The 10099-nt window shown below is 40.1% G+C and overlaps 1 non-coding gene across 1 annotated transcript; it reads right to left on the bottom strand.

The window, feature by feature from the left end:
• Positions 1-3606: 3606 nt before the first annotated feature.
• TRNAA-UGC lies at positions 3607-3678 on the bottom strand. Its single transcript has one exon. It is a non-coding gene; the product is annotated as a tRNA-Ala (tRNA).
• Positions 3679-10099: the final 6421 nt, after the last annotated feature.

Raw genomic sequence — 10099 nt, forward strand, 5'->3', positions numbered from 1 at the left:
CCCAAACATATAGATTTTTCTTTTTTTCTATTTTATTGTTATTCTGAGGAACTCAGATTCATTGATTTTTACTAACCTATGCCAGTGTTTTCCAAACAGTGCTTTATCTAAATGAATGTCTTATCTCCTGTTTTGACAGTCTTCATGGTAAAGCAGGAGACTGAGTGAAAACCATTCCTTCCTTCATTTATTCACCTGTTCCTTCACCCATCTATTTGTTCAAATATTTGTTCATAGACTGAAGACAACTTTATTTGAAGTCTACCACCTGTCAGAAATGGTGCCAGGCTCAGCGTCGTGATACCATGATTCAAATTACCCTTCACTGCACCTGTATGACCCTGGTGGAGGCCGTCCTCACACAGTTGGCAGATACATGATCCTTGTAGTGTTGGTCATTACCTCAATTCGTCTCTCCTTTTCTCACCAAAGCCTTACCTCTTGGGTGCAGAGATGAATCAACAGGATTGTCTGATGTTGGGTAGAAAAGGCAGGTGAGTCAACGGTTACAACTCAATGTGGTATGTGTGAAGATAGGGCTGAGAGTAGGTGTGTGTGAGAGCACAGATAAAGGGTGAATCCACCATGCTGAGGACATAGGGATGGAAAGGGAAGATGACCTCTGAGTTGAGTGTTGTCAGACACGTAGAACTGAGTGTAGCGAAGGGAGAAGGAAGGGAACTTAAGAGAGGGAGCCAGGTGTATCTGGATTTCCACAAGCTCTTTGACAGAGAGTTTCATAGTCAATGGAACTGCTTCCAGAATTGGAAATTGACATATTTTTCATTAGTCTAATAAAGGGGGAGCCTTAGACTCAGCATGGCCCTCCTGCCTCTTTTTTTTCCACCCCAGGTTCTTCCTCTCACCTTCCATGTGGTCTTCCCTCCTCAGCTGCTTTGTCCAAGTGGAAACTCACTCACTGCTGCTGGTGCCTGGACCACACATTCCATGCCCATGTCTTTTCAACCAGCGCAATCCCGGGCTGAGTCCCCTGCCAGCTATCTGCTGATCTTGGCCAGCTGTGCAGACTCAGCGCCTCTGGTGGAAGGTGACGGTGAGCCTTCTGCAAACAGGAAGCACCCGGCTAATTCTGCTGATGATGCAAAATGGGAAAGGAAGATAGGCAGTCACCGTTTTTCAAACTGACAGCCGGAAATAATAAAAACAGACATGAGGCCAAATGTTCACTGGGGCAGAGCATCTTGATGGGAAAGTTGAAACTGAATCAACTTAATGAGGAGAGGAGGTGGCTTTGGGTATATTGCCTATCAGAATGCTGGGCATAGGCAGATAAAACCCCCAAACATTGACTTAATAGACATTAAGGAAGGAGATAAGGCCTCCAGGAAGCCTCCTGTACTTCCTATCTACATATAACCTCACTTTATCAACACCAATGCACTTATAAACCAAAATCTGAAATTCTGAAGCAGAGATTGCCTTTTCAGACAGAGTAATACCACAGGACCCAATTAACTGGGGACAAATAGAAAGTGGGAGATAAAATATTGTATAATGAGATCAGTTGGGGGATGTAAATGAAATCCCACAGTCTTGTAATATGATAGAAAAAAATATTTATACAAATCATTATATTTATATGTAGAGCATCAAAGAGTTGCCCAAATCCAGTGCCCATGTGAAATCACCCTCTGGGCAATGGAGAATTCCAGGTATAGTTAGATTCTGGTCCAGAAATGCTCCATTTAGGAAAACCCGAACTGAATGAATCATCTATTATGAATCTGTGGTTGCACTCAGTTTCCGGAAAAACATAGACCTGGATTCTCAGAAATGTATTCCTCTACTGCTTCAGGCTTTCATTTCGCATGATGTTACAGAAAGAGGTAACAAAAGGGAAAGGAAAACCTCAGTCATTTTCACAAACCTACAATTTACCAGATAATTTTTTTTTCACATACCTTCTTTAATTTACTTCACATTCATGCAAGAAACAGAACATAGTTCTTCATTTTACAAATTTGAACTCAAGGCTGTGTGTGTGCTTAGTCACTCAGTCATGTTTTCCAGCAAAAATATTGGAAGGGGTCACCAGTCCCCACCCCCACCCCCAGGGGAATCTTCCTGACCCAGGGATCAAACCCACAATTCCAGGGTCTTCTGCATTATAGGTACATTCTTTACCCACTTGAGCCACTGGGAACTCAAGGATAGTAGATGCTAACTGACTTACTTAAGGCTGAAGAGTAGAAGAGCAGGGTCTGGGCCACCATTTCAGAAATGCTAGAAGCAAAGTGAATGACTCTGTTCTATACAGGATGAATCACAAGTTGTTCTAAGTACTACCTGGGTACATCTGTGTTTTTAACATCTAGGTCCTAGTAAACCCTGGTCCCCTCATCTTTATAATCCCACCCATCATGCTGCTGACTAGTGATCAGTCATGTCGAACCCTGCAACCCCATGGACTGCAGCCCATCAGCCTCCTCTGACCACCAATCCCAACAAGCTGAAATGAGGTGCTTGCAATTCAAGGTGCTTACCTGTCCCATCTCTTATCTTCAAGATTAGTGACTCAAAGGAGAACTTTCCATTCACAGTGAAGCTTTTGGAATAGAAGGAGAGGTGGAATTTATGCCATTGTTTGTGACTCTTTCTCTTTGATATTATTTAATAACCAGATAATCTCAGAAACAGAATCAAGCCAATGAATACCCAAGGACACAGCTACGTAACTTTTAGTTAAATCACTTATTTTCTGTGGTATGCTGGTTGCTTGTTTGGGATTTCAGGTTCATATTAAGAAAGCTCCCATATATGATCTCCATCACCTAGTGGCAGTCACGAGCTACTATAAGAGCTACCAAAATCCAGCACAAATGCTGTTTCTTGTTTGGCTCTCAAGCAGTTTTTCTTTATTTTTTTCTTTCTTTTTTGATGATCAAAAACTATTTTGCTTCCAGTTTATTGTGATAATTAACCTACAGCACTGTATAAGTTTAAGGTGTACAGCACAATGGTTTGACATGCATACATCATAAAATGATGATCACAATAAGTGAATATCCATCATCTTATATAGATATTGTTGTTCAGTTGTTCAGTCGTGTCTGACTCTGCAACCCCATGAAATGCAGTATGCTAGGCTTCCCTGTCCAACACCAACTCCCAGAGTCTACTCAAACTCATGTCCATTGATTCGGTGATGCCATTCAATCAGCTCATCCTCTATCGTCCCCTTCTCCTCCCGCCTTCAATCATTCCTAGCATCAGGGTCTTTTCAAATGAGCCACTTCGCATCCCGTGACCAAGGTATTGACGCTTCAGCTTCAGCATCAGTCCTTCCAATGAATATTCAGGGTTGATTTCCTTTAGGATGGACTGGTTGGATCTCCTTGCAGTCCAAGGGACTCTCAAGAGCCTTATCTAGCCCTGCAATTAGAAAGAATCAGTTGTTTGATGTTTAGTGTTCTTTATAGACATTAAATAAATAGAAAAAAGCAAGTATTTTTTCCTTGGATTTACTCTCTTAACCTCATATATAACATAAAGCAGTGTTAATTATATTTATCTTGATGTAATTTTTAAAAATTCAAATCTATATGTGCACTAGCTATATTTTCCAAGAATTAAACAAGAAGGAAGTGGAGATGCTGGGGATTGAACCCAGGACCTCATACATGCAAAGCATGTGCTCTACCACTGAGCTACATCCCCATGTTCATGCAATGCTTTTAAATAAGTTTTGCCAGTGTTTAATCAAAGAAACTTGCCTGAACCAAACTATTTTACGTTAGGGAAAAAAAAGCAGTATTATTTCATGTGGATGTAATTTTGATAACGGAAGTTGAAGTATATCACAGTTAGTAGCTCAACTCTGGCTTTATAAGAGATATATTTTATCTTCCATAGAGGCAGTAAATCCACAATTTACAAATTATTTTCACAGGAAAAGTGACAGCAGATTATATAAAAGAAAGCAGACAAAGATATAATGATCCAGGAATCCATTCCTTTATGAGGATCCAATTAAATTATATATTATTTAAATGTGTGATTATAAAAGTTATATAAGCTCACTATCAATATTTTTAAATATATATTTATACTATCAGAGATAACTTTTCCATGCAGGGTTACTGTTTCCCAGTCTTTCTTATAGAGTTCATTGGATATACAGCTTTGTATTCTGAATTATTCCCAGTTACACTATATAATCAACACTTCCCCACATTCTTCAAAAACCCACAGCAGCAGTTTGTATGTAGCTGGCTCCAAATCTTTCAGTTAGCACAATTCAGTCCCTGGCCACCAAAGTTTTAGGTACATTCACAGCAAAGATCAATTCTCCTCTTTGAATCTCTTGTCTCTGTGTTTACATGTTTGTGGCTTATTTATTTCATTTACACATAAGGCCTAATATCAGTTTCCCATCTTTTCCTGTAGATGATACTCAAGAAATATGCTTGGATTTGTATTGCTTCCCGCCTCTAGGATGAGCTCTCTTTAGCCACTAAGACCCAGCTTGGTCCACCTCAGCCTTCGTGGGACAGTGTGTTAGTTCCAAGAGGGCCTATCACCGTAACCCTGGTTTTATAATCCCTTGCTTACATGTTTATCGCTTGCACTGTGCTGTGGGCTGTACCCCAACTGAAGATGGAACTTAGTTTATCTTCACTCCTGAATCTTTGTCCTTTAATCTCTACACTTCATACCCAGTTCACAGGTGCTCAATAAGTGTTAACCATGTAAATGAACAAAGATGTAACTATTGAATTGGTTTGCTTTGGTTTTAATCTTTAAGTTGTTTCTGACTCTGCAGCCCCATGAACTGTAACCCTCCAGGCTCCTCTATCCTAAGATTTTCCAGGCATGAATACTAGAGTAGGTTGAATATTGAATGGATAGATTCAAGTTACCAGTCAAGAGAGCCAAGAGTTAACACATAACATTATCTATCTTGGTAGGTTCAGCATATTTGAATCTACAGACCACAGCTTGGATTCAAGAAAAAGGGATAAAGAGTCCCCATTGTATATGGCAAGGCACCCTTCATGGGTCTCAAAATTTTTTCCATGTTGTGAAAGACCTAAAGAGAAGCTGTTAGCTTTTATAATGGCTCATGATTGTAGGAATGGCAATACATAATGTCTCTTCACACACCTTTCTATCTACAATGAACAATGCATCTCTTGAAAGCCAAGCCCTTGAAGACATCTATGGACCAGAAATAGATCTTATATACATTCAGATGACTAGGGCAGAATCTCAATCAAGAGCTATCTGGTGTCAACTGTTTGCATCATGCTTTCTTAATAATGTTTTGTTTTAATCGTATAATACTTCAAAAGCATAAGTAGAGCAAGAGTTATTATTTACATTTCAAAGATAAAAAGTAGGCTCAACAAGGGAAAATAAATGACTTATCTAAGGACTTAGTATCAATGAATAGGGCAGCCAGAACTCAAACTGATGTGTTCAATCCACTCTATAATGCTATTAAGGAAAAAAAAAAAAAAATAGAAGAAAAAAATCAAAAACATCCACTTACTTATATTCTTTAGGCATATCAATTGAACTGAACTTTTCTGTTAGATGCTAAAAGCTAGAAATAGTGAGTATTTATAATTGGAAATAACAGGCACATGGCAGTCAAAACAGGTCTATGCTTGGCTCACAGACATACTATCCGTTCCATATGACCTCTGGGAAATTGACTCATCTCCCAAGGTCAGTTTTCTCAACATAAAACTAGAAAAATAACACCTCCAACAAACAGCTCTTCTGAGGATTGATACGGTGATATCATTGTGCACAGTGTCTGGAACACAGTAGGTCTGCCAACAACAGTACTGATATTTACTACCCCGATTCCTACAGATAAACCAGACACTAAATATGTGTGCATGCTCAGCTGTGTCTGACTCTTTGCAGCCCCATGGACTGTAGGCAAAATTCTGTCAATGGAATTTTCCAGGCAAAAATACAAGCGGGTAACCATTTCCTTCTCCAAGGAATCTTCCCAACCCAGGGATCAAACCAGGGTCTCCTTGCATTGTAGGCAGATTCTTTACCATCTGAGCTACCAGAGAGGTTGACAATTCCACATGGAAAAACTCTCTTTCCTGTTGTACAGCTGTATCTCCATGGCCCTTCTCAGCATGAGACCAGCATTCCTGTGTGTGTGTGTATTAATGCCTGGGACAATGAGCTCTGTCTGGTCTGTCCATAATCTCCAAGATAAACTCTACATTCTGAAGGTTTCTTCTGAGTTCCCAGCTGTGATGCTCAACCTTGCTCCAAGAAAAGCAGGACTGTGTCTTCAGCCAGCCAGATGCTTTGTGCTCTTTGTACAATCTGAGTCAAGTTGAGAGCTTTTCACAAATAAATGGTCAGAAACTGATGTGAAGAGTTGACTCATTGGAAAAGACCCTGATGCTGGGGATTGAAGGCAAAAAGGGGAAAGGGGCAGCAGAGGATGAGATGGTTAGATAGTATCACCAGCTCAATGGTCATTAACTTGAGTAAACTCTGGAAGATAGTGGAAGACAGAGGAGCCCAGTGTGCTACAGTTCACGCGGTCACAAGGAACTGGACACAACTTAGTGACTGAACAACAACTGTTTGGTTGTTAAATCCTGCTTCCAGAAGACAGACCTCCAAACAATCAAAGGCATAAATCTATTGTCATTTTTTAATCTTTTTTTAAAAAATGTTTTGATTTTATAATGGAGTAGAATTGATTAACAATATTGTTAGTTTCAGATGTATAGCAATGTGGTTCAGTTATACATATATCTTTTTCTTTTTCAAATTCTTTTCCCATTTTGATTATTATAGGGTATTGAGCAGTGTTCCTTGTGCTATGCAGTAGATTCTTGTTGGTTATCTATGTTATATATGGCAGTGTGTAGGTGTCAATCCAAACTTCCAATCTAGCATTTTCCATCCCTTGAGTCATCCTCTAGCAAAATCCTATGCCCCTCAACATCTCTGAATTCTTAGTCCCCTTTTCCACTCAGAACCTCCAAAAATGGCTGAATCTTTAGGATAAGGTGAGATCTTTGATTTCTCACAGGAAACAGTCCAGGATTTCTTTCTATCTGTCTGTGTGAGGTCTGTCTCTGGTACAAGGAATAGAGAAATGAGCCTATGGATGCATTTGGGCTCTGAGAGCTCTAAGATGCCTGCTTGTAAGATCTATGAACTAAGCCTCAACACATCTACCTTAGTTGCATCTTCCAGATCAAAGGAGGGATTCCTTCACCAGCAGAATTCTTTGATTTCTATGTGTCTAAAAATGGGAGCACAACTATTGATAAAGGCAGAAATTAGCAAAGTCTACATCAGCTGTAAATTATCTACATCAAAGCTGTGTTTTTATCATTTCCAGTGGTTTTTTTTTTTTTTTTTTTGGTTTCTTTTTTTCTAAACAGGCCAAGAAAGTGTTTGCAAAGAGAATGCATTCAGTTTAAGCTAATAACAGTTCTTTCATTAACAGTAATTTCAGCGTGTGAAATACTCAGGTTGTTTGATGCTTGCTTGTGTGTAAAGGGTTTTGCAGGGGGTGTGGGTACCAGTTATAAGATTTTCTGTGGTGACTTTAAAAATCTTCACAAATTCTTTGATAGTTTTCTGTTGATAGGTGGGATGTATAGCCATTTTCCCAGAATTTTGTCTGGCTTTAGTCCCTCATTCTTAACTGTAGAATTCAGCAGATATGACCTGCCTCTTACGAGGCTGGGTCATAGAAAGGGCAGAGGCATCCACTGTGTTAGCTGGGATGTGTTCCTTTGGAGAACTGAGCTGGTACGTAATCAGCTGTTCTGCTTTGAAATGGCTATGCCTTGAAGAAACCCAAACTATTGGAAAAGATACCACACTACTGGTATATGGGCACGTAACTACTGTATGCTATTATCCATGTGGGGAGATGGCATGGGGAGGCCCAATGAGTTACAATGGACTACAATGGACAATACCTCAAAATCCTTTAGCTGAGCCCTTCCCAAATTCCCAGCCAAGACAAACAGTGAATGATAATCAAATTATTGGCATTGCTTTAATTCACTGATTTGGGGCTAATTATTTTAAAAATAGAGACTTCCCAAGTGGCACTAGTGGCAAAGACAAATAAATAAATAAAATAAATAACAGCCTGCCAATGCAGGAGACTAAAAGACACGGGTTTGATCCCTGAGTTAGGAAGATCCCCTGGAGAAGGGCATGGCAACCCACTCCAGTGTTCTTGCCTGGAGAATCCCATGGACAGAGGAGCTTGATGGATTATAGTCCATAAGGTCACAAAGAGTTGGATATGACTGAATCAATCCAAAAGCGACAGAATGATCTCTGTTCGTTTCCAAGACAAACCATTCAAGATCACAGTAATCCAAGTCTATGCCCCAACCAGTAACATTGAAGAAGCTGAAGTTGAACGGTTCTATAAAGACCTACAAGACCAGGTTCGATGCACGATACTGGATGCTTGGGGCTAGTGCACTAGGATGACCCAGAGGGATGGTATGGGGAGGGAGGAGGGAGACGGGTTCAGGATGGGGAACACATGTATACCTGTGGCGGATTCATTTTGATATTTGGCAAAACTAATACAATTATGTAAAGTTTAAAAATAAAATAAAATAAAAAAAAGATGTCCTTTTCATTATAGGGGACTGGAATGCAAAAGTAGGAAGTCAAGAAACACCTGGAGTAACAGGTGAATTTGGCCTTGGAATATGGAATGAAGTGGGGCAAAGACTAATAGAGTTTTGCCAAGAAAATGCACTGGTCATAGCAAACACCCTCTTCCAACAACACAAGAGAAGACTCTACACATGGACATCACCAGATGGTCAACACCAAAATCAGATTGATTATATTCTTTGCAGCCAAAGATGGAGAAGCTCTATGCAGTCAACAAAAACAAGACCAGGAGCTGACTGTGGCTCAGATCATGAACTCCTTATTACCAAATTCAGACTTAAATTGAAGAAAGTAGGGAAAACCACTAGACCATTCAGGCATGATCTAAATCAAATCTCTTATGATTATACAGTGGAGGTGAGAAATAGATTTAAGGGCCTGGATCTGATAGAGTGCCTGATGAACTATGGAATGAGGTTCATGACATTGTACAAGAGACAGGGATCAAGACCATCCCCATGGACAAGAAATGCATAAAAGCAAAATGGCTATCTGGGGAGGCCTTGCAAATAGCTGTGAAAAGAAGAGAAGCAAAAAGCAAAGGAGAAAAGGAAAGATACAAGTATCTGAATTCAGAGTTCCAAAGAATAGCAAGAAGAGATAAGAAAGCCTTCCTCAGTGATCAATGCAAAGAAATAGAGGAAAACAACAGAATGGGAAAGACTAGAGATCTCTTCAAGAAAATTAGAGATACCAAGGGGACATTTCATGCAAAGATGGGCTCGATAAAGGACAGAAATGGTAGGGACCTAACAGAAGCAGAAGATATTAAGAACAGGTGGCAAGAATACACAGAAGAACTGTACAAAAAAGAGCTTCACAACCCAGATAATCACAATGGTGTGATCACTGACTTAGAGCCAGACATCCTGGAATGTGAAGTCAAGTGAGCCTTAGAAAGCTTCACTATGAACAAAACTGGTGGAGGTGATAGAATTCCAGTTGAGCTATTTCAAATCCTGAAAGATGATGCTGTGAAAGTGCTTCACTCAATATGCCAGCAAATTTGGAAAACTCAGCAGTGGCCACAGGACTGGAAAAGGTCAGTTTTCATTCCAATCCCAAAGAAAGGCAATGCCAAAGAATGCTCAAACTACCGCACAATTGCACTCATCTCACACGCTAGCAAAGTAATGCTCAAAATTCTCCAAGCCAGGCTTCAGCAGTGCGTGAACTGTGAACTTCCAGATGTTCAAGCTGGTTTTAGAAAAGGCAGCGGACCAGAGATCAAATTGCCAACATCCGCTGGATCATGGAAAAAGCAAGAGAGTTCCAGAAAACATCTATTTCTGCTTTATTGACTATGCCAAAGCCTTTGACTGTGTGGATCACAATAAACTGTGGAAAACTCTGAAAGAGATGGGAATACCAGACCACCTGACCTGCCTCTTGAGAAACCTGTATGCAGGTCAGGAAGCACCAGTTAGAACTG

Source organism: Bison bison, unplaced genomic scaffold (genome assembly GCF_000754665.1).
Source record: "Bison bison bison isolate TAMUID 2011002044 unplaced genomic scaffold, Bison_UMD1.0 scf7180017864379, whole genome shotgun sequence".
In the NCBI taxonomy this organism is placed as follows: Eukaryota; Metazoa; Chordata; class Mammalia; order Artiodactyla; family Bovidae; genus Bison; species Bison bison.